This window comes from Heloderma suspectum, chromosome 13, assembly GCF_057233095.1.
Source record: "Heloderma suspectum isolate Gila_16-S chromosome 13, 16-S_ref, whole genome shotgun sequence".
Classification (NCBI taxonomy): domain Eukaryota; kingdom Metazoa; phylum Chordata; class Lepidosauria; order Squamata; family Helodermatidae; genus Heloderma; species Heloderma suspectum.
The window spans coordinates 4,473,370-4,499,179 of NC_139470.1; the positions used below are offsets into that span (position 1 = coordinate 4,473,370).

The following is a 25,810-nucleotide window of genomic DNA, read 5'->3' on the forward strand; positions in this document are numbered from 1 at the left end:
GGTCACATTCATAATATTATGATGAATTTTGTTGTTGTTGTTGTTCAGTCGTGTCCGACTCTTCGTGACCCCATGGACCATAGCACGCCAGGCCTTCCTGTCCTGCGCTCTCTCCCGGAGTGTGCTCAGGTTCATATTCATTGCATCCGTGATGCTATCTAGCCATCTCATCCTCTGCCGTCCCCTTCTCCTTTTGCCTTCAGTCTTTCCCAGCATCAGGGTCTTTTCCAGAGAGTTTTCTCTTCTCATTAGGTGGCCAAAATATTTGAGCTTCAGCTTCAGTATCTGTCCTTCCAATGAGCACTCAGGGTTGATTTCCATTAGGATGGACTGATTGGACCTCCTTGCAGTCCAGGGGACTCGTAAGAGTCTTCTCCAGCACCACAGTTCGAAAGCATCAATTCTTCGGCGCTCAGCCTTCCTTATAGTCCAGCTCTCACAGCCATACATTACTACTGGGAAAACCATCGCTTTGATTAGATGGACCTTTGTCGGCAAGGTGATGTCTCTGCTTCTTCCTATGCTGTCTAGGTGTGCCGTAGCTTTCCTCCCAAGGAGCAAGCGTCTTTTAATTTCATGGCTACAGTCACCGTCTGCGGTGATCTTGGAGCCCAAGAAAGTAAAATCTGTCACTGCTTCCATTTCTTCCCCTCCCATATGCCAGGAAGTGACGGGGCCAGATGCCATGATCTTTGTTTTTTTAATGTTGAGTTTCAAACCAGCTTTTGCACTCTCCTCTTTATATAACACTTTAGAACAGGTACATCAAACCTCTTTCAGGCTGAGGGCCAGATTCAATTTTGGAGAAGCCCTTGGGGGCCGCATCCCAGCAGCAGGTGGGGCTGAAGACGAAAGGAGCAGGGTCAAAATACCAGCATTGTTTAAGCTTGAAGCTCTTCCTGCTGGTGACTCAGCCTTCGGAGAGGCATTTCCACCTTTTGGAATGGAGAAAAGGCTGCACAAAAGCCAGGCAACCACCAAGCTATCAGTGATCAGAGGGATAGGGGCACAGCCATGTGGGAAACCCAGGAGGGCCAGGTTGAGAGCTTAAGTAGGCTGGAATTGGCCTGAGGTTCAACATCACTGCTTTAGAGTGTTCAGCATACTTCACTTTTATTATCTTCTTGTAATACCTACAACAATCCTGTTAAGATAGGCCAGTGCTATTACCCCAACATTCGCTTGCTTTAGCAACTCTGCAGCATCAGCTTTCAAGTGCCTTGCTTGTAGAGCTTCCGGTGTCACCGGGCTGACTGCTATCAGAGACAGAGTGCTGGGTGAGATGGACGAAGGCAGATGATCTGACAGCCAGCCAGTCACAGCTTGGCTTGCCAAGGGCCTATCAGGTTGGGCAACATTGCAACTTTGCTTGCTGCTGTTTCTGAAGAAGGCACTCAGGGACTTTGGGTTCCACTGTCCTTAATGGAACCAGGCAGCCATAGAGGTAAGGGTGGTTACTTTTTTCATATTAGCCAGAAACACAGGTACCTCTGAGGACCTGTAATCACATGTCATTTATTTATGTGTGTTTGCTTATTACAAGTGCAACCTACAACAAAATATTTCAGCATGTGGAGTGCGCCTGCTCAGGGTTCCAGCCAGCCATATCCTTTTCCAGGATATGCCATTCCATTCCCCACTCCCAGTTTTATGCCCCCCCCTTCCAGTAGTTACTTAGCATTCTGTGGCCACTGAACATGATCAGTTCTCTTTGCACTGTTTCGGGTTGTGTGTCCCCCACCCAAGTTTTGTGTATGTGTGTGTACTTCTGTAAACCTTGGGATTCCCCCAGGCTTGCTGACATGTCCCTCCTGCACATGGATGGTGCATGTTTTGGCTTCGTAAAGATTATCAGTCAGAGAATGAGTTTGCTATTCGCATATAGGACTATACTGATATCCTGCCTTTCCCCCAGGATGCTTAGGGTGGTGTCCCTGGTTCTCACCTCCCTCCGCCTTTTATCCTCACAAGAACACTGTGAGGTAGTTTGGGTTGAGATATGGCTTCACAGCCAAGCAGGGATTTGAACCCGGTTCCCACCAGTCCGAGACAAACATTCTAAAAAAGGATTAGGCTACCTGTTGCCCTCCAGATGCTTCCAACGACAGCCCCCATAATCCCTGACCATCGGCCATGCTGGCCAGGGCTATTGGGAGTTGTATTCCAAAACATCTGAAGGGCACCAGGTTTGTTATCTGTCAGTTACATTTCTATCCCACCTTTTTCTCCAAGGAGCCCATGGCTGCCTACATGATCTGCCTCCTCCTCTCCATTTTGTCCCCACAACAACCCTGCGAGGTAAGGTAGGCTAAGAGTTGGTGACTGGCCCAAGGTCACCCAGTGAGCTTCATGGCCACGCAGCATCACCTGTCTTGCAAACTGGGACAATGTGAGTGTCCAGGAGGGGGTGGGGAGCTGTCCCATGGGGCTTTTTCTGTGGGACCCAGGGCTTCCTGCATTACCACTACAGTGCAGTGTAGTACAGAGCATGAGAAGCAGCCCTTCTTATACATGCCAAATTCTGGAGGGTGCAGGAAAACAGTGGGATTTTTAAAAAAATGCACGCCAAGGCAGACGCAAGGCTCCGTATTTCCCAGGGATTATCTGAACCATATCAACGATAATCCAATGATCTGTAACACGATTACATTCAACCACGGAGAGAAGGAACTTCTACCGGTAACGCAATCTTTCATCCAGCCAGCTGTAAAGGTTCAGGGGGAGGGGGTCTCAGGGAGAGAAACAAAAGAGGAGATTTAATAAGCAGAAAGTGGGGGGAGGGAGGGGGAAAATCACACAACCCCCAGAGGCCTGAGATGGCTTTACATATATATATTTTTGCAAGAGGTGGAGAGCGAGGGGTGTGTGTGTGTGTGTACTGCATCTAATTGCAATCAACAGCAGACATCTGAGGCAAGTGACGGGCTCAGCAAAAATATTGCTGCTGAGAGGGGCGAAATCTTTGTCTAAAAATAATCAGCCATTCTACACGCTGCTGATTCCCCCCCACCCCCCAGCTCCTTTTTGCTATAATGGTAATCGATGCTGGAGGCTTTGAATTCCATCAATTTATAGATCTGCCCCAGCTCTGTGCCTGGCGATTGTCTGCCGGCTCGCGGAAAGTGGGGGGGGGGGGAGGCGGCAGCCAGGCCCCCGCTGGGTGATTGAGATAAGCTCAGTTGCCTTCTGTAAATTCCTTTATCAGTTTTTAAAATGCTCCACCAGCCTACAGCTCACCCCTCTCTACAGACACATAGAGAGATATGTGTGTGCTTTGTGTTTGTGTGCGTATGTAATATATACATATGTGTGTTGTGTGTGTACATCTGTGTGTGTATGTGTGTGTACATATATATATATATGTGTGTGTGTATATGTGTGTGTTGTGTGTGTATATATATATGTATGTATGTGTGTAGCATTGTATGTATGTGTCTTGCATTGGGGGTGTGTGTGTGTGTGTGTGTGTGTGAGAGAGAGAGAGAGAGAGAGAGAGAGAGAGAATGAATATATGGGGCGGGGAGGGAGAGAGACTGACTGCCCCCGGAGATGTTTGCAGCAGTTAAAGATTAGCCTGAGCTTTCTGAGACGCCAAATTTTTGAGGGTATTGATCAATAAATCAAATCAGAGCCCAATCAATCGCCCAATCAGAAGCGTCTCGCCAATGCATTACTGATGGCGCCTCGAACCCGGCGTGGCCTTCTATGGCTTTCATCAAAACAGCGCCGGGCTGGCGTGCTGCCAGCTCCCACTCTTTGCCTAATAGACTCCACAGTGCAGGAGCTCCAGCCTGGCGCAAGAGCAATAAATTTCTCATCTAACAGCCGATCGAGAAACAAGGTGAACATCTGTTTTGCTGCAATGAAACCTCGCGGTGTTCTTCAGGAGCTGCAAACCGGCTTTGACAGCCCACCCCAAAGGCAGCTTCCAAACCTCCCCTCACCACACACACTTCCACAAAAGTGTGTTGGGGGGGGGGAGTGTTCAGTTATTTCTGTGAAGTAATTTAAGAAGACTTTGCGTTCTTGCCCACATCAGCCCCCCTACCAGCCACCTTCCTCCCCCCACTCCGCCCCCCACCCTGCAACTGCAACAGAAAGAGAGAGAAGGGAAAATCACAGCTCGCTCAGTCAATAGTAAAAGCCATCCTGGGACCCCGTAGTATGAAGGCAATTTTATGATACCCATTATGTAGCACTGTAACTTCATTAAAAGCTGTTTATCCCCTCTAAGCATTTCAAAGCACTTCCCCTCACCCGTAAAATGGGGACTGGATTAACCAGAAAGCTAAGTATGCTGCAGAGCAAAGCAGGCTCATCTGTGGAGGGGCTGTTAGGGAGGTGGGCTGTGCATTTGGACAGGAGGCCAGATAAATTGCATTTGCATGTGCGCTCTCTCTCTCTCTCTCTCTCTCTCAATCTCTCAATACGACCCCTTCCTTCCTTCCTTCCTCTCTGTCTTTCACTGACAATCCCTTCTCTCTCTCTCTCTCTCTCTCTGGCTCCTTTCTCTCTCTCTCTCTCTGGCTCCTTTCTCTCTCTCTCTTATTGACACCCCTCTTCTCTCTATCTCTCTCAATATAACCCCCTTCTCTCTCTCTCTTTCATTAACACCTCTCCTTCCTCCCCCCTCGCTCATACACACACACACTATGACCCCATTTTCTCTCTCTCTTACTGACACCCTCTATTCTCTCTCTTCCCCCTCCCCCTCTACCCAGTGGGCCACTGTGGGACAGAGGGATCATCCTTGCCAGAGGTTGGAATGGATTACCAATGGCTATGCTGGCTCAAAAAGATGGGAGTTGCAGTCCAAAACATCTGGAGAACATCAGGTTGAGGAAGGATGGCTTCGCCCTTCATGCAGCCTTCCTCAAAAAAACAAACCCCATCTCTGGTGATTCAAGATACACTGCCTCTAAGTGTGGAGGTTCCATTTAGCTATTATGTCTAATAGCCATCAATAGACTGCTCTCCCTCCATGAGTTTGCTTACTCCCATATACAGACTCCATTCTCTCAGGGTGGTTCCTTATGCAGCCAAAACAGCACCATTTGCACATAAGAGGGAGGTTTCAGCAGGTTTGGGGAAACCTCAAGGTGCACAGAAGGGCCAACAAAAATACATTTAGAAGGGAAAAACACCTGAAGGTGCCAAAAAACCCACCCTAAAATAGGCCAACCCCCCAAATAGTCCATTGAGCATGCTCAATGGCCACAGAATGTTGTCTGACTGGTGGAGTGGGGGGAGGAACAGAAGATAGAAAACCAGGAGGGGCTGGAGTGAAGTATCCTGGATATGGGCAAGGGTGGCTGGCTGGCTGGCACCTGAACAGGAGCACTTCACACTACAACATTTTCTTGCAGGCTTGTCTTAAAAAAAAAAAAGCCAGCTGTGACTACCACCATCTCTTGTGCCCCCAAATTCTACCAAATTAATGATGAACTGAGAGATACTGCACTTGCATTCATGTACCAACCATTCATCTCCTCTCCTTTATAGGATTGCGGGCGGGGGGGGGAGGGATGGTATCCAGGTTAGAGGGCACAACCGCAAGGCTGGTCCAGGGGCCTGTCCATTTCAATCTGAAGCACTACCATCGGGCAATCTTTCAAGCTGCCCACCTCCCAAGTGTCAGTCAAAACATCTTAAGTGATTTCCAAACCTAAGCCACTCTTCTCCCTTGCCCCTCCCATCTAGCTATCCTGCAAAGAAAAAAATAATTCCCATTTTTACCTGGGGAAAGCTTCCTGATGTATTTCAAGTGCTTTTCCAAACTGTTTGTTTCTTCAAACCAATTGTTTGGCTACAAAGAGGCTGAAAGCAGATATGAGAGTTGGCCAGCTGGCCTGCACTTGAACCAGCAAAAGTCACAGATCAGTGACAAATGTAGGCTGGAATCCAGCTTGTGGGGAGTCACAACCTACTCCTTCCAGTGGCTACCTATTGCAGCAGCAGCCCCCAACTTCCAGCCCTGGGCCAGCCTTCCCCAAGCTGGAGCTCTCTGGACGTGTTGGACTACAACCCCCATTATCCCCAGCCAGCGGGGCCACATCACATCAGGCAGTGGAGCCATCGCCAGCTGCACCTCCTGAGCCACAGACTGTGACAATCACGGGTACAAAACTACAAAAGAGTTTACAATCAGGGATTGTGAATAGCTCAGTTTAGAAAGAAAAGAGGCTTCTTCTCATTGCAATGGCTAAACAATTGGGAGTCAGGAGCTCTTGCCAATCTACTACAAATAATCCAGCAATAGAATAGACCCCAACCTACCTTCTACACACCCCAGCTGTATTTGTCGAGCTCCGCTTAGGACAGGATATCCACTTGGCAGTCTATATAACAAAAGCACCATGTCCTGCTTGGAATAGAGAGGCCCAGGTTCATATCCCTGCTGGGTGATCTTTGGCCAATCTCTCTCTACCTGAACTACCTTACAGGGCTGTTGGAAAGATAAAATAAGCCTTATTTATGTCAACCTGTGCACATTGGAGGAATATCGGAATACAGATGGTCGACAGATTCCCCTCCGCCACATGGAAAGGTCCGTATCTCACTGGGAGAGCACCCGCTGTCCATGCAGAAGGCCCAGGTTCAATCCCCAGCATTAATTAAAAGGGGTCTGGAAAATATCTCTCTCTGCCTGAGACCCTAGAGAGCTGCTGCCAGTCTGTAGTCAATGTTTGAACTTGAGGTTCATATGCTCATATGTCCCACAAGCTCAAACACCCGGGGAATGCAGAAACCAACACCAACTGCCTATTGCATTATTATATTGCTTAGACCAGCCTTCCCCAACCTGGTTTGGACTTGACTTCCATCAAGTCCAAACAACACAAGCAGTGGTCTGTGCTGGCTGCGTATGATGGGGTAGTATCACCTTGCGGAAAGCTGGCTTATATCGTGCCACCACCACAACAAAAGAGAGCATTTGTATATATTTTAAATCCAATTATAAAGATATCAGAACAAGACAAAAAGGTGCTAGATCCCCACCTAAGGGAAAGATGACTTAAAGTAAATCAAAGCTGGTATAAAAGAGATTTTTTTACTGCACACACCAGAGAGGGGGGGAAACACACACAACAGACACGCAGAGACACCATTTCCAAATGAATGTGGGGACGGATGGAGAAAGCAAGTTTGACGCAATTCTTTGCTGTATAATAAATAGACCTTTATTACAACTTTGATATATTCTCCCCCTAATGACATTTAAGGGCAACCCAATAAAGTTGAAAAGGAACAGGGCAGAAACCAACAAATGCTTAATATTCAATAAATGTGTCAATTTTACATACAGAGGCAAATGGGCCTTTATTGAGGAATTGGTAAATTTCCTTGGAGAAAAGTAAGTGCGTTTTAGCCTTCAAGGGGTCCCTGGTGAATGGAAATGGAATGTGATTTGTGATAAAACTCAGCTGCTCCATAAAAGACGTTAAATAAATGTTGCTGTTTCACTTGGGATATACAGAATTGATTGCATTATAGACCTGTTCTAAGATACACAATTCTCCCGCAAGGTATCTCGCTGGTTTTCCTGCGTTTTGAAGCCAGAGAGCAGAGACGATTTAGATTACATCTTAACTCGCTGGCTAATGGCAGCCCAGAATTTGCAGGGAAGGGGGGGGGGGAAGAGAGGGGAAAAAATACGTCCACCATTTCTCCCTCCAACTTCCTCTCTTATTTAGAGTCTACACGATAGCTAGTTGCGTAGTTGATACTGAAAAGGGGTCAGACAAATCTATGGGAGGGGAGACAGGCCCATCAATGGCTATGTGGAGGCAGAATGTCTCTGAATCCAGTTGCTGGGGTGGGGCAAAAAAAGGGAAGGTGAAGGCAGGGTTGGGAAACCTGTGGCCCTCCAGATGTTGTTTATTTATTTATTTACAATATTTATATACTGCTCCACATCAGAAGATTGTGGAGCGGTGAACAACACAGTAAAAGAATAAAGCAGCAGGTTAAAAGAGTTAAAACATTTTTAAAAAGACAAACGCCAATAAAGTAGAATTTAACAAACAGGTCATGCAAGGAAGACCTCTTGGAATAACAATGTCTTCAGGAGGCGCCGGAAGGAACACCATGTTGGCGCCTGTCTGACCTCTAAAGGCAGGGAATTCCACAGGAAGGGGGCCACCACACTGAAGGCTCTTTTCCTGGTGGACTCCAACCGGGCCATAGGTCCATGTGGAACCACCAGGAACATGCCCTCTGATGACCTCAGTGACCAGGCAGGTTGGTAAAGAAGGAGGTGCTCTCTCAGGTATCCTGGTCCCAAGTTGTTTAGGGCTTTGTACACTAGTACTAATACCTTAAACCTGGCCCGGTAGTGAATAGGCAGCCAGTGCAGTTCCCTCAGCAGAGGAGTTACACACTGAAAAGGGGCAGCTCCTGACAACAGCCAAGCTGCTGCATTCTGTACTAGCTCCAGCTTCCGGACCAACCTTAAGGGCAGCCCCACATAGAGCACATTGCAGTAATCCAGTCTTGAGGTTGCTAATGCCTGTACCACCGTGGTCAAGCTATCCCTGTCCAGGAGAGGCTGTAGCTGACGAACTAGCCAAAGCTGGCAAAAGGCACTCCAAGCCGCAGCAGCCACTCAGGCCTCCAGCGACAATGATGGATCTAGGAGTACCCCCAGACTACAGACCTGATCTTTCAGAGGGAGTGCAACCCCATCCAGAACAGGCAATGAGCCTATCTCCCGGACCCGGGATTCACTCACCCACAGGGCTTCCGTCTTGCCAGGATTCAGCTTCAGTTTATTGGCCCTCATCCAGCTCATTACTGAGTCTAGGCACTGATTCAGGACTTGCATAGCCTCTCCTGATTCAGATGTCACAGGGAGATACTGATGGCATCTAGCTACAAATCCTCTAATGACCACTCCCAGCGGCTTCATATGGATGTTAAACAACATTGGGGACAAGATGGTACCCTGCAGAACCCCATAGCTCAATTGCCAAGGGGCCAATGGACCACAACTACCATCATCCCTGACTATTGGCCATCCTGGCTGGAGCTGATGGGAGTTAGAGTTCAACAACATCTGGAAGGTCACAGACTCCCCATGCCTGAACTAAAGGGTTTGGGGCTTTTTAGTTTACTTGGGGAAACTCAATAAGGGGAGAATGTGATAGAAGTTATAAACATCTGCATGGTATAGATTGTAGAGTTGGAGTGGGATCCTTGGAGATCATCTGGTCCAGCCCCCTGCCTAACGCAGGACGTCCAGAGCTACAACACCTCCAACAGATGGCTGCCCAGCATCTGCTCAAAGATGTCCAGCTCCTGGGGTGCAGTAGGGGGACAATAGTGGGAAAGGGCAATTGGCTTCATTGCCCTGCTTGGGGCATCTGATCCCTTGCCATCTCCAGTTAAAAGGATCCAGTAGGGCTTGATAGGAAAGACCCCCCTCTGCTCAAAATCCTGGAGAGCCACTGCCAGACAAGAGAGATGAAACAATGCTGGGCCTAAATGGATAAACAGTCTTACCTGGTGAAAGGCAAGTTCCTGTTCTCCAGAGCAGGCTTTCCCAACCTGGTGCCCTCCGGATGTGCTGGACTGGAACTCCCATCAGCCCCTTTGGCCATGCAGCCTGGGGATGATGGGAGTTCCAGTCCAGCACATCCAGAGGGCGCTAGGTTGGGAAAGCCTGATCCAGGCATTGTTCCAGAGGCAAGAAGTGTATTTCACCACAAAAATTACCCAGCACCTCCTGCGCAACTACTGAATAGTTTGGGGCCCAGCAGTCTGAGCAGCGACTCCCAACAGCAAGAGGAAAGTGTGGCATCAGTGGGACAGAGCAGGGCCATCCCTCCTCCTCAGCCAGCTCTGCAAGCAGCCTTTTATAGGCAATCCCAGAGGCCCACCCACTCATGACATCAGGGGATGATTCCAGTCTCCCCCTGGGTCCTAGCTGCCCTCTTTCAACCATCTGCCACAGGTTGGCCACAGGCGGCTCCTAGCCCAGTCACCAGTCCCTGGTTGCCCCACAGCAGCAATATACAAGAGAGGTGAGGGTCTTAATGCCACATCACAACCATCCAGGCAAACGTTTGAGCCTAGAAACTGGTGGAAGGGAGGGAGGGCAGTTCCGAAGGTGTTGAGTTATTCCTGGATGATCACAAACAGTAATCACATGGGCGAGAAACTGTAAATGAAATCTAGCACAGCAATGTAAACAAAGTGATCTTCATACAGACAAATTGAGAGTAGGGGGCAGAACCAACACCCTGGAGATGTAATTGCACTGCTCCAGTTTCTCCTCAAATCAATCACAACCTGGGGTTGCCTCTGTGTGGCTCAGCCCAAATCCCAGCCTTTGCCAAGCATCAGCATGCTGTTAAACAGTCCAATAGTTCTCCATGAGCTAATAGGCAGCTTGTTCCTTCAACCCTGCTGATATTTTAAACAAACTTAAACTCCGATAATTGTTTAATGCTTATTTTTCTTCAGTTCTGGTTCACATTCTGAGCCTCTCCATGATAGAAATTGATATTTTCCACTTAGATTTTTTTTTAATGGGGGGAAAAACACACCTGTAGATTTCAATCAAGCGATTGTACTGAAGAGGCAAATTTCCATTAGGTCTATGAGGCCACTGGTTACATTAACTTTCCTCCACTGAACAACAAATGCATGAAAATTTTGCCCAAGTCCCTTCAACTGTTCCTCTGTAATAACAATGAGCACTAGAAACTTATTGCTTCATATTTCAATTGTATTGTATATTCTATCTACATTGTATTTCATATTTAAACACTCTATTGTATTTTATTCTTTTAATTTTTTTGCATAGAACTGTATTCTTCTGACTATTTGTATTGCATGTTATTATTTTATTATATAATAAGTAATAAATTAAAAATAGTTTCACATTCTGTGTTAGAAAGCCAAATGAAAGCTATAGAGCTGCCAGGTGTCATGGCCCACTGCCCAGGACCGAGAGCCCTCAGAGAATGATGTCTCCAGTAGCAGCAACTCCAAGGCAGTCAGAACCTGTTCCTAATCCTTCTACTTTGGATCCCACACCCTGTCCATTTGATCCCCGGGAGGTGCTGCTGTCCTCTGACTCCAAGAAGTGGATCTTGGACTCCTCCAGTGACAGAGACACCATGGATAGCATCCCCCTACCAGCTCCTCACTCCTTCCCCAGAAGAAGCCAGCGACTTAAATAACAACAGATGCAGCACTTGAAGGAGGTGGCACTCCCAGAAAGACTCCGGGAGCACCACCTCATGTGATTACTGTTTGTGATCATCCAGGAATAACTCAACACCTTCGGAACTGCCCTCCCTCCCTTCCACCAGTTTCTAGGCTCAAACGTTTGCCTGGATGGTTGTGATGTGGCATTAAGACCCTAATCTCTCTTGTATATTGCTGCTGTGGGGCAACTGGGGGCTGGTGACTGGGCTAGGAGCCGCCTGTGGCCAACCTGTGGCAGATGGTTGAAAGAGGGCAGCTTGAAAGGTTGTCACAGAGAAGAAGGCCAGGATCTCTTCTTGATCATCCCAGAGTGCAGGACACGGAATAATGGGCTCAAGTTACAGGAAGCCAGATTCCGGCTGAACATCAGGAAAAACTTCCTGACTGTTAGAGCAATACGACAATGGAACCCATTCCCTAGGGAGGCGGTGGGCTCTCCCACACTGGAGGCGTTCAAGACGAGGCTGGACAGCCATCTGTCGGGGATGCTCTGACTTGGATTCCTGCATTGAGCAGGGGGTTGGACTCAATGGCCTTGTAGGCACCTTCCAACCCTACCATTCTATGGTTCTATGATTCTCCTGGCCTAGCTATAAAACTCTCGTCAGTTGCTCTAAGCCAGTGCTAGGGTAACTCGTCTTCACATTAGCTTCACGATTGCTCTCCATGGTCCTGAATCTGAGCCCACAATGCCTAGGTCAGGATCTGCAGTTCTGAACCTGCTCTGTCCCAGACCTACTTACACCAGCCAACTTGCCCTATGCCCCAATGATAGAAAAGGGCACTAGCTTTTGAAAATTGATGAGACGTAGGGTTTACCACCTATATTTCATCAACTGTCAAGATCCCACCTTCTTTTCCCTACAACTGCCCTCCCCAGCTGGGGATGATGGGAGTTGCAGTCCAACCCATCAAGGGGCCTTCAGGCTGGGGAAGGCTGCCCTACACCTTCACCTATAATGGCAAAGTAGTCAATTAGTACTAACGAAATTCTATGATATGAGGCAAGTCCTTGTGATTACATTAGAGGAGCCAACTAAGACTTGTGACCAACCAAGCTGAAGGCCGATCCACAGACTTGTATCGTGGATAGCGAGGGTGAGCTTTGCTCAGTTCAGATGGAATTGGCTCAGAAAGGAGCTGAGTTGTTTTCTCAAACACTCAGAAAACAGCTCAGGTTATTTCTGAGCAAGTTCGAATGGGGTAGGGCAGGAAGGGGCTCAGGGTGGAAGGTCAATCAGAGGGGAATTCTTCTCCAGCTCAGATTAAGAACAGAGCCAGAGAAAAACTCAGGGGTGTGTGTGCCACATATTTGAGGCAAGTGTTACGAGCCCCCAAGAAATGTATTTCCAAGCCCAGAAATGCAAGTCTCAGTGACATCACTAATTGTGGCCTCCCTGGTTTGGGGATCAGAAGTTCTGCAGGCCAGAATTCAATTCATTTCCCCAAGATCTCTTGACCAACCTCAAATGAAACAAATAAGGCTTGTGCAACTGATCTCACACAAGAGACATTCCCGAGAGACTGCAGGTAACTTTATCCCAAGACCCAATATACAGAACTTCCTTTGCTTGATGCTCGTTTACCCCTTTTGCCTTTGAGCCTCAGTTGAAGGTACTCTTTGGGAAAGTATGAGGAAGCAACAACCCATCTATCTAGGAGATCCATCATGTCACATTAGCAACTTGGCTTCTTATTAGCCATTTTCCATCCTATCGAATTAATATTTGTTTTCACTGATACAATGCAAGAGTCTCATCAGATTAGCAACTTTCACATCACATTAGTGCCAACAAATACTAATACGATACACTACTAATATGACGTGCCCTGACAGAGGATGGCTAATGCAAGATGACTCTCTCTCTCTCTTCCAGATTACTGGTGAGTCCCAAGCGGGTAAAGGTTGTGCCTTGCTAAAAATACCAACACATGCCATCATAAGGTGAGCACACTTGTACCCTCAACACAGGGTGGATTGCTCAGGTTGGGACCCAATGTGGATATCTTTTGCTAATCCCACTGGAAGTAGGGTGGCCATGTGTTCTCATTTACAGAGGACAATCTTCTATTTGAAGGGCTGTCCGAGGACTGTCCTCTATTTTGAAGGCATCCTGTATCTGAAGGACTAAGCAATCCAAGTCCAGCATAAAGATAAAGAACCATTAGAAGGAAGAACTAAAGGGCCTTGAAGTTGCCTATCAGTGGCACCTGGACAGCAGACTGAGCAGGCAGGCACACAGACCACCTGGTCACAGTCTTCCACACTATGGTGAGATGTACTCCATTTCTATTTACATCATGAGAATTACTTCTAAATTTGCATCTACACATATAAATGATCACACACAGGTTTTATATACAGGTGTCCTCTTCTGGATGATGCATGTCTTCTTTTTTTAGCAATTCACAAGTGGCCACCCTAACCGGAAGCTATGCTGCAGGCATCTGCACAGGGAGAACTGAACCCGCACCATTAACAGGTAAAGACATAGTCCAAGCTCCAGAGCATATTTGATTAGCATGTCCTGCCTCTTCCAGATGTCTTGCCCAAAAAATCCTAGAGACAGCCCTACATCATGCCTTGCAGCAGGGGTGGGCAACTGCTGGCCCTCCAGATGTTTTGGTCTACAACTCCCATGGCCTCCCACCATTGGCTAGGCTGTCTAGGGCTGATGGGACTTGCAGGCCAAAACATCTGGAGGACAGCAAGTTGCCTATCCCTGGCTTACAGAATATGAACATCAGAAAAGATCCCTGCTGGATCCAATGAAAGGTCTCTCTGGTCCAGCATCCTGTTTCCTACAGTGACCAATCAGAAGCCTGTGGGAACCCCTCTCCCCCCACCCAAAGGGCATGAAGCCCATAGCCCTCTTCTACCATGGCTTCCCAGCAACTTGTATTCCGAGATAGGCTGCCCTGACTATGGAGGTTACATTAAGCCATCAAAATTTGTTAACTGACCCATCCTCATCATTCTCCACAACTTTGTCTAATCTGCCTTTAAAGCTACCTAAGCCATGCTTGCGGCAGCACATTCCATACATCAAATTATGCATTGCATGAAGAAGTGGACAATGGAAGCTGCTGTGGCTCAGGTGGATCACAAACAGCTGCTTTGCATAGGCAGCAACATCCCTTCTAGGAGCCTGCCTGATCCTTCCCTCTTGGACTCCAGCACACAACCAGACAGCCACTCCACGTGGGGCAGAGGAAAAGAGAGAGAGGGCCTTCCAGTGGCTTCTTCTGACAGCTACTCACACCAATTCTCCTTTCCTTTTCCTTAGGGATGTACGAAAGTCACTTACCTTTTCGCAGCTTGGCTTCGCGGTGGGGGGGAGGCGCTTCGCTTTTCCCCCCGAAGTTCAGGCGAAGGGGGGGGAGGCTTCCCGCCTCGCCTGGCCGAAATTCAGGCCGGGGGGGAGGCTTCCCGCCTCGCCCAGCCGAAATGCAGTGCCCTTATTTACAACGCAAATAGCGTGCCCTTATTTTCGCCGTAGTCTACATAAATTTTTACGTAGACTAGACGTGCCAAAATAAAGAACGCAAATGGCGGCGCCCATGGGCCGCTGCCATTTGCATACGCTTTTTTTTTTCCCAAAGTCGCCCGTGATAGGCTATGTGACGATTTACGTAGCCTATCATGGCTGTCTTTGGAAATCTAGCCGTGATAGGCTACGTAAATCGTTACGTAGCCTATCACGGGTGTGTGGGTTTTTTTTTACTTAGTTTTTTTTTTTTGCAATGGCGGCGGCGGAGACCGGCCGCCGCCCGTGCCCGCAACAAACTGCTGCCAAACCGCCGCCGGGACCCGCCGCTGGGAGGGACATTCGCCAAAGGTAAGTCCCATCCCGGGGGGGGCGGGGGGCGGAGAATTTCACCGCCCATTTCAGGGGGCCGAATGTGTTGGCGCTCGGCCCCCCGAAGATTCGGGGAGAAATTCTCTGCCATCCCTACTTTCCCTTTCCTTCCTAATGCATCATATCCTTTCCTTTAAATTGCAATCCTGAGAGAAGGGGCTGTGATATTTCTAATTTTTGAGCAGCAATTTTAGGTGCATTTATAACAGAGCAATATGCACTCTGCCCTTAGAATGAAACAACATAACTCTACACCAGGGCAACCCAAATCCTTCTGCAACTTGTATAAATGACACTAAATCAACGACTGAATTCTGTGAAGTGTATACATAATGCAAATTTGCCAGCTCCACCAACTCTAAGCCCACTGGGAATCTTATTCGCCAATTCCCCCAGCTTCCGAGGTTACCCAAGGTGTTGCCCCTGCATTTTCAGGCATTTTTTCCAGTCATAAGACCTAGAAACTTTATTCATTTTAGGAACAAAAACATGAAAACTAGGGTGCTCAGAAAGCCCATTCCAGATCCTATGGCTTTTTCATGGCATGGCTGGAAGGTGGAGATCATGGCAGGGAGAGACTTCTAGGGAGGTGGGGAGAAAAATTGAAGTGAATTGCAAATGCTGGCAGAAATATTGGGGAGCAGGGAGTGCAGGGAGCTCCTGACTCTCAATTCTCTCAATTTTGGTAGGTTCCACCACTGAAAAATATAAAGGACTCATGGCTATGTCTTTAAGCTGCACTACAAACTCAGGAGATTCAATCCATTAAGTGGTTTTCTGTTCTCAGCAAAACAAAACAAAAAAGAAGTTGGTTCTACTGAATTAAGATTTTTGCACTGAATTAGTATTCGTGTTCCCTTTTATGATATAAAAACATAATCACGTTAGCAACTTTGAAGTCACATTAAGACTGCATAATGGAGGAACGTGTCCCTGCCTGGACTGGCAAAATCTTACTACCGCTAATAAACAGGAACATCCAAACAATGCGTTGACGATTCCTTAGAATAGCATTGCCAAAAAAAGAAGTCTCATGGAAACTAATGGGACTGACGTCTACGTAACTGCCATGAGAATCATGGTTAATAAAATGCAGTTTAACATACATATCATCATCAAGTAAACAAACTGGGTTCAAGAAATCTACAAAGACACGGAGAAAGCATTTTGATTTCGGAGAAGAACATGGAACCCCAATGACGGGAAGGTATAAATCAAACAGGAACATTTCCAGCACAAGCCCCTGTTGAAAGGAATGTGCAATTCTTGCACCATTCATCATTTATTTCATTTTAAGACCATTTATATGCCGCCTCTCATTCACAACGATTCTCGAGAGGGCTAACAGCAGCAAATTAAACCATTATGACCAACTTTCACAGATTAAAGCAACCATCTAATCCACAAGCTCTGTTAACAGCTCAATGGAAAAAAGGCAGCATTTCTTTGGATGTTTCCTAAACATCATCAGCGTCTGATGCGTCAGTAAAGGGAGGGAGTTCCAGAGTCCAGGGGCTATGACTAAAAAGGCACCATCTCTTCTTGCTATCCATCCACCTCATCTCAGAAGGAGAGGGGTGACTTCTGAACAGGGCCCCAAGAAGATCACAATAGCTGGGAGGAGGTGGTCCTTTTGGTACGCTACCTTGGGAGATGGTGTAGGCAAGGACTAGGAAGACGCGGGTCCAATTCTCCATTCAGCTGTGAAGTTCACTGGATGACCTTGGGCTATTCACTCTCTCTCAGCAGAACCTACCTCATAGGGGTGTTGTGGAGATAAAATTGGGGGAGGGCAAACCATGAGCTGCTTTTTGGAGGAATGGTGAGATATAAACGTCCATCAATCAATAGAAGACATTCCCAATGGATTGAACTACTTACTTCATTTCATATCAAAAAGCACCTACGAATTCCAGTGATTTGGGGCACTTGCTGCAGAACTTTTTGGGTTGCTTCGATACTATCTATTCTCCATGCCACAGTCTTCCTCCTTTACCCTCATTGGCCCAGGTTTATTTGCCTATACTGCTGATTAATCCTATCAGCCATGGCGCCACTTTGTTACTGAAATCACTTTGCTGTCTCCAATGTGACAACAGCATAGATGCTCGTAAACAAAGTCAAGGAGGTTGCCACAGCCAAATCGGATTAAAACAACACTGTGGGCAAGTGAGGTCAAGGATGGTGAGGGTAGAGAAGACGATGATGGCAAAGAGCACCAAGGAGTCACCGCCAGTAGGAACAGAAGGGCACCAAAGTGCATCCGAACACCACGGACGTTCTGCGAGGTAATTTGTTTGGCTGCGTTCAACTCACTACTTTCAAAGTGAGTATCAAAATTGGAGAACTTTCAGCACAGCCCTATTCACAAACCATTCTAGGTGAGATTTATGGACAACATTGGCTGACTGCACCACCCAGGCCCAACATCTCCAGTGTCTGTTCCATGTGCAGACTTGGGGAGGAGCTGCAGTTCAGTGGAAGAACCTCTGCTTTGCATGCAGAAGACCACAGGTTTGATCCCCAGCATCTCCAAGTAGGGCAGGAAAGAATTCTGCCTGAAACCCTGGAGAGCCATTGCGGCCAGTCAGTGCTGACAATACTGGGCTAGATGGACTCAGGGTCTGACAGTCTAAGGTAGTTTCTGATGTTTCCATGTTTCATAGTGAGCACATAATTCAGCACACTGAGAAACTCGGTTTCCTTTCCTTTTTTTTTAAGGCAAGTTTCTAGCCTTTATTTCTGCACACAAAAAAGGAGAAGAAAGAAACCAAGTTTGTGGGCTATGCCTAAGGAAATCTCAGAAGCCAAAAGGGCGAAGGGGCTTCTGACTAACAATTCAAATGACCCATTTGCCACCAGAATTATGCAATCTTGCTAGGAAGAAAGTGTTTGATCAGAGCAACCTTACCTTGCAAAAAGAGATTGACCTGTAGGCTTCCGTTCCACAGTGAAACCTTTTTCTCCCTCTCTCTTTCCTCTCTCTTTTTAAGTCCCTCAAGGGCCTAGGCTGGAGGGAACCTGTTTTACATGCTGGATAGACAGAACACATTTGTGTGGCCAGAAACCGATGGCGACTGGAGGGCGGGGGACACACACACGCAGAATTCCTTCAGGGGTTTGGAAAAGGCAAAACAGAAGAAAAAGGTTCTCTCCTTGCCTCATTCCAAATTACAAAGATTCCTAAAGCCGAAAATCGCAGCCTTCACAACAGAAACCTAATGACTTCCTATCCATCCACCAGACCTCTCAATATATACACAGAAGGTTCTCCTCCCCCCAGTCCCGCCACTACATATCTATCAGTGCAAGAGCCTGACAGGTTGGGCACTGCTGCCCAGTAGACTTCCTGACTGTTCTGCTCATCCTTCCATTTTCATTTGCAGGCATACAAGGACATGGTTAGAGGCAAAGCAAATGTGTCCCTGGGGCGGTGGCTGCCTTCTAGACCACTGGTTGCTATGGTGACCGAGCCAGATGCTGAACGTTAGGCCTAGTTTTTGAAGTTACCTCTGACTGGCAGTTCTTCCCATGGAGGATCCAATTGGCTGCCTATTTCCCATTCTTTGATTGGATAAATACCTTATATAAACCATTTCTCCTCTTGGCCAAGCACGGAGAGGGACCATTGGCCCCTAGCTAGCTCAGGCAGCCTGAATCATAATACTTCTTGGGTGTCCCACAGATTGGCAAGGGTTACTGTAGGGTACCTATGTGTCCTCTTTTACAGTCCTCTATTTGAAGGTCTTTTCCCAGTAGTAATGTATGGCTGTGAGAGCTGGACTATAAGGAAGGCTGAGTGCCGAAGAATTGATGCTTTCGAACTGTGGTGCTGGAGAAGACTCTTACGAGTCCCCTGGACTGCAAGGAGGTCAAATCAGTCCATCCTAAAGGAAATCAACCCTGAGTGCTCATTGGAAGGACAGATACTGAAGCTGAAGCTGAAATATTTTGGCCACCTAATGCGAAGAGAAAACTCTCTGGAAAAGACCCTGATGCTGGGAAAGACTGAAGGCAAAAGGAGAAGGGGACGGCAGAGGATGAGATGGCTAGATAGCATCACGGATGCAATGAATATGAACTTGAGCACGCTCCGGGAGAGAGCGCAGGACAGGAAGGCCTGGCGTGCTATGGTCCATGGGGTCACGAAGAGTCGGACACGACTGAACAACAACAACAACAACAAAATTTGAAGGTCTGCCAGAGGACCGTTCTGTGTTTGAAAGGCTGTCCTGTCCAATTCTGGTTTCAAGATAAAGAAACCTAAAAACTGTTGTCTATCATCAGTTAGCGCCTGGACAGCAGACTGAAGAGGGAAGCTCCCAGATCACCTGGTCACAGTCTTCTAAACTAATAGAAATACTGTACTTCTATTTAAATCACAATGTTTCTACATGTGCATCTATACAAATAAATCAGTATATGCAAACATTATGCAAACTGGTGTCCTGTTTTGTCCACTTTGGGGTGATGCATTTCCTCTTTCTTGGCGATCCGCAAGTGGCCACCCTATGTGTTTTGCACCTCCAGAAGCATCTGTCAGGGCTGATTCATAGCCCTGTGTGAGCCTATCTGAATCTAGATGTGGGGGGCATGTTCTCCAGCTCTGGACACCAGAGGTCAGCAGCTGGACATGGGGACACTGGATCCTAAAGCACAGCAAGAAGAAGTCCTCTTCTGTTGACCAAGGAAATGTGGAAGACAAGGCTCTGGCAATTTAGAGCAGCCCTATTCTCTTCCTGCACCTAAAAAGGGCTCTGACCAACTGCACACACCATCTCGGGCAGCTCCCTGAGCTCACCTTGGCCTCAGAACAACATGGGGTGTGCAGGTAAAAACAAGATGGGACTGTTAGAAACCAGTAGTACTGGGAGACAGGGAAAGATTCTTTTTGCATCCTGTTGGGGGCCTGAGTGACTACTTTACATTGATACCTGAAAGCCAGCGTGGTATAGTGGTTAAAGTGTTGGCCTGGAACTCGGGAGATCTGGGTTCTAGCCCCCACTCGGCCATGAAGCTCACTGGGTGGCTTTGGGCCAGTCACTGTCTCTCAGCCTAACCTACCTCACAGTTGTTGTGAGGATAAAACGGGGAGGGAGAAGATCACATACACAGCCTTGGGCTCCTTGGAGAAAAAGATGGGATATAAATGTAACAAAGAAAAAAATAAATCGAAAACAGGGAAAGAATGGGGGGGTGGGGAGAGACCCATTGCAGTTTTGATAGTTTGTATGATTTTTTAGCTGTTATGCTGGATTATTTACTGGAACAGATGTATAAAAATATGTTTATAATTTTCATTTCATTTATTTCATTCCTATCCCACCCAATAGCTAAAGGTCCCTGGGCGGATCACAAAAATTAAAAACCAAATACAACATAATATAAAATCTTTAACATACAAAAATTTAAAATAGCTAAAAACAATTAACAATAAAATACTAGGATCCAGTAAAGCATCTGACATTAAAAGTCCCATCATATCTGACGTCAAAAGCCTGGGAATAGAGGACAGTCTGAACTGGTGCCAATGAGGTCACCGGGTAGACTTCTGTACATGTATAATGTACATGTTTTCCAGTAAAAGTGTATTATCCAAGGATAATAATGACAGCCCACCTTGCAGGGGTGTTGTAATGTTTACTGACATTGTGTATGTTGACAGTGCTTTGAACATTACGAAGTGCCATATCAGTCCTAAGAACTATTATTCTGTGGCGAACAGACCTGGCTTTACATGGGCTGGAACCCCTTAGTTTGATACAGTGAAACCTTCAAGCAAAGTTACAACTCTCAGAGTTGGACATATTGTGTCTGGCCCACCTGAGTGAAGTCCTGGCCGTTGGCACCCTGAGGCATAGCCTTGCCATGGTCACCCATATAGACTCATGAAGGAGGGGTCTTCCCACTCCGTTCCCCTGAAGGGGGCTGCCCCACAGCAGGCAGGAAGGGGCAGCCATATTACTCTGTCCCTCAGAATACTATGCGCTGATTAGGGATATATGCCACCTAATGACTGAAGATGGTACCGAAGGCTTCAAACACATGTTAAATAAGTAAAATTAAAATTAATTAATGGATTTAAAAAACCAAATAACCCTAAGGCACACAGCCCTAGGGTCCCCTTAGTATGCATACCAAATTTGAAGTATCTAGATTTCATAGTCTTTGAGCTATAATGCTGACAGACACACACACATCCCCTTTTATTACTATAGATTGTTATTACTTTTGCTGTTTAAGCAGAGGTTACAAAAGGCAATAACAGATTTGATTCTACCCTACATAAAGGTTCAGTGAACCCATGCTTGAAAATCATGGCCCATTACAGCCCCAGTAAGATTCCTACCCATCTGCAGGCAAGCAGGGAGAAGAAGAAAAGACAGGGGAAATTGTCTGTTTATTGATTGATTGATTTATTGATTGATTGCATTTATATCCTGCCTTTTTTCCTCTTGCAAGGAACCCAAGGCAGCTTACATTATCCTCTCTGTTTTATCCTCACAACAACAACCCTGTGAGGTAGGTTGGGCTGAGAGTCTGTGACTGGCCCAAAGTCACCCAGTGAGCTTCCATGGCCAAGTGGGGACTAGAACCCGGATCTCCCAGCTCCCAGTCCGTCACTCTCACCATTACACTACACTGGCTCTGTTATACTGTTATACTGTTATATACTGTTAGTGTATGAAATTTGCACCCTTGCCCCATCCTCTGAAATTTCCCTCCTGTGCACCAATGATCCGAAAGGAATCTTTAGCCTATAACCACACACACGGCCACGAGCCACCCCCATCCGTGCGCCAGAATCCTGAGGAAATTCCGAATTCGCTCCACAAGGGCTGTATATCACTTTGAGATATATACCATATTAGCCAAAAGAACTGAATTATATTGCATTCATGATGCAATTAAACACTTCACTAGGAATCAATGTAAAACCGATGAGGCCTGAAAGTAGTGCATATGGCTTAGAACATTATAAAACATTACCTTCACTCAAATCCTTTTCAGTAGCAATTTAAATCTTCTTACAGTTACCGCTGCCAATGGTAAACCATCTACTGATTCATAACAGCGCATGGGAACGGATGAATTTTTTAAAAAAATTATTCAACTACTAAATTACCCATGAAACCGGAATAGCTGACAGTAGTAATCTGAATTATTATTAGGCCCGGCAAGTAGTCTGCATTAGCCAATTTAAAACCACGGCTCATGGGCAGAAGCCAGTTAATACAGGCAGGGTGTTAAATGACTACCATAGTTCTTCATTTTATTACTGCTTATGTTTAAAAGGTCAAGAAATAAAAATTACAGATGACTGCAAACACAGAGAGGGTGTTTATCTTTTTCTCTCTCTCCGCCGACCCGTTCTCCACCCCCCTGTACTCCCCCAAATCCACCCACCCCTTTTCGGTCAACCATGAAGGGAAAAAAATTAAAAATACTATCTAAAAACACTATCATGTGTCTTTTGAAAAAGCAAAGTGGGGCCACGCACTGACTTTTTTATGTACTCAAAGGGGCATGATAATTTTCTGCTCTTGTCGGCACCTCTCCAAGAATTTTTCAGCACAGCAGGCTCTGATACATAATCATTCATGGTGCTACTGGTAACCACCAGCTGAGGGCCACTGAGAATTCCTCCTGGGTGAGTAACATTATTAGATCCCACTGTTCAAGCCTCCCTGAACCCATGTCGGCCAGGGCCAACGTCAAGGGTAGGCACCGTCAGGCACCTGCCAAGGGCCCACACCTCAGCAGGGGCCCGCTGAGAAGAGCCCCCTGGAGCTGTTCCTTCTTTTCACCACTGCAGCCTGCTTGTTCGCCTGCCTGCCTCTTGCTCTGGCCCAGGCAATGGTGGCAGCGTGGAGAAGGAGCAGCAGATTCCTCTACCTGCTTGTTCACTGACTGACTGTCGAACAAGCAAGTGACCGCAATGATGAGAAAGAGGGGGAGGAGCAAGAGCAGCTGGCGACAGTGGTGGTGAGAAGGTGGGCTCGCTGGGGCCGGGGGCCCCTTTGCGGGTGTCTTGCCCAAGGGCCCTCAAAAACCTGGAGCCAGCACTGATGGTTTGGTACTTCTCTTCAAAGCTGTTTTTAATTGAGATTGAAATGGGAGGAGTTTGCAGAGATGTGCAAATCCCCATTCCCTGGGTTGCCTCTGGGCGAGTAAAATGGCCTCCAGGAAACCAGCCCGAGAATCTTGACGAACCTTGTCACTTTCCCCCCTGGCTAGGCTTCAAATGACTAACATGGCAACGCCTGTGCAGAAGGACAATTAAAAGTGTGTGAGCTTTTTGCTGTTCTGCAAGGCTTCTTACGCCTGAGGACCTGGCAGCATAAGGGAATTGTATGCAGATGTGGGGACCGGCCATCTGGATGACGGTGCAGGCCAACTGCAACATTTCAAAACTTGCTCCAGAGGTTGATTCTTTGCATTTTAGGACGACCTGGGAATGGCACCTAGGGGAGGACAAGGCTGGTGTTTCAGAGGAGGGGTCATGACCTGGAGCATGCGCGCACGTGCACACACACACACACACACAGTGGTTCTGTGCCCAGCTGCACTTTTATGGTGAGCCACTAGCCCTGCAGCAGGGGTGGGGAACTTCTTTCAGCCAAAGGACGAAAGTAAATTTTGGATATGCTCTTGGGGGCCACGTTCCAGCAGTGGGCAGGGCCAAAGGCGAAAGGGGTAGGGCCAAGGGAAAAGAGGGTGGGGCCAAAAATACCAGAATACTGTAGCTTAAAGCTGTTGCTCCCAGTAACTCAGCCTTAAGGGAGTCATTTCAACCTTTCAGAATAGGGAAAAACTGCACAAAAGCCAGGAACCACCAAATGACTGGTGGTTGTGGGAAAGAGTGTGGGGCCAGTGGAACAGTGTGTGGCCACCTGGGGAGCCCAGGAGGGCCAGATTTGGTCCTGGGTCAAAGGTTCCCCACCCCTGCCTGACAGGATGAAACATCCCCCTGGTAGTAAATGCTTCTGGAGTACAGGAGAGGTTCTGCCTATGCAGACTAGCCATTGGCTCTTCTGTATTGCAAACTCCTGCAAACACTTCCTGTTCAGGCTGGGATTTTGCCAGGACAACAAATGGTCTTTCCTGGCTCTGGCTAATTACGTTTCCGACTCCTTGGCCCCCAGGTCTTACTTGTCTATGACACAGCTCTGACCCCACTGCAATGGTCTGAGGGACAGACAGCTGAATGAGGCAACAAGAGGGATACGCTGGAACTGAGAGTTCTAGAAAAGCAGAATTGGAATCTGAACACAATGCTGCAGCAGAGAGTGCTTCTGTTCTGGGTTCCAGCTAGCCAGACATACCCTTTTGCAGGATGCTTCATTCCATTTCCTCCCTCCCCTCATTTTCCATTCCCCATTGGGGTTTTCTCCACTGGGTTTTCTCACCCCATTAGGAGGTGTCCCCCACCCCTAAATTTGTTTTATACTTCTGTAAACTTCAGATTCCCCCAAGCCTGCTGATACTTCTCTCTTGTGCATGGGTGGTGCTGTTTTGGGTACCTAAGGATCCACACTTGGAGAATGTCTTCACTATTTGTGGATGGGATGGGATGGGATGATGTTGATTGCAGGTGGATTTGAAATGTGGGCACAGGCCAAGGGAGTTCAGCCAGGGAGAGATGTTAACACACGGCTGGATAGTTTCAAAACTTGAAGCATAGACAGGGTAGAGGCAGAAAGTTGTGGCTATGGCATACCTTTTGTTTCTATGGGATGACCACCACTTTACACTGACTTACATTGACTCTCATTTGCTATTTTGTTCCCCATTTCACCCACTTTGGAGAGATCCATCAGGAGTTCATCACTGCTTGGATCCCACCATCCTAAACCATTTGGGGTCATCCTTAAATTGTTCGCCTGAATGACTCCAGATCATTAACAAATATTAAACAGGATCATTACCAGCATGAATCGTCAGGAGACTCCCGCTGTTTATCCCCCTCCCCTGGGAAAAGTGTCCATTTATTCCTACCCTCTGCTATTGGGCCAACCCACACCCCCCCAAACTCACTTCTCAGACCATCCCTCCTTAAAACTGACCACAGACAGAGAGAAATTCAAGGCAATTCTCAACAGCCCTTCTCCATAATCTTTGTCATTTTCTTTAAATCAAAACCAAAAATCCTAACGGTGTCTCTTTAAAAGCAGGGATCTATCCTGCAACAATGGATGAAAGTTGAAGGAGCAATTCCATCGCCATAAATAATGGTATAGGAAAGCAGCAGGGAGTCTCATCACATTAATATAATGAGGAATGAACAATAAACCAACAGTCAATCAAGGCACCATAAATCCGTGGGTTTTATGAAGCTGTCTGGGGTGTCTGGCATTTCCCTCCTGCCCACCCCCATCCTGGTTTGAAACACAACGGTGCTTCATTTATTCAAGCTGAAACTCAGCCACCAACAGTATATTTCCGGTTGTTGTTAGAAAGGCCTACTAAATTAATTCACTCCCCCACCTCTAGTTCCATCAGTGGGACTACACATAGCAAACCGAGGGGTTATATTTTAGATCTCAGCTGCTGCAACGTTTTGTGCACATTTCTCAGCACAAAACCTGGAATGTGTGGCTCTGCCCTGGGGTTGTACATCTGTGCAACTTTGGTTCAGAAAACAAGGAACAGGGTTAGATTGGATTGTGATTATAGAAAGCTGCAGAACCATTTGCCAAGAAACATTGCTTCTTGCCGCCGCTCGGGATTGTCGA

The 25,810-nt window shown here is 47.1% G+C and overlaps 1 protein-coding gene and 1 long non-coding RNA gene across 4 annotated transcripts in view; one reads left to right on the forward strand and one right to left on the reverse strand.

Annotated features, from left to right (window-relative positions):
- Positions 1-25,810, reverse strand: part of CUX2 (cut like homeobox 2) — a 231,389-nt gene that overhangs the window by 121,212 nt on the left and 84,367 nt on the right. The gene's annotated exons all lie outside the window — the stretch shown is intronic.
- Positions 1,348-19,526, forward strand: LOC146335958 (uncharacterized). Of its 3 annotated transcripts, none has more exons than XR_014785822.1 (3): positions 1,348-1,444; positions 13,092-13,697; positions 15,764-19,526. It is a non-coding gene; the product is annotated as an uncharacterized LOC146335958 (long non-coding RNA). The 3 variants fall into 3 exon arrangements; XR_014785823.1 differs by lacking the exon at positions 15,764-19,526 and having other exon boundaries at positions 13,092-13,486; positions 13,618-14,793; XR_014785824.1 differs by lacking the exon at positions 15,764-19,526 and having other exon boundaries at positions 13,092-13,159; positions 13,293-14,793.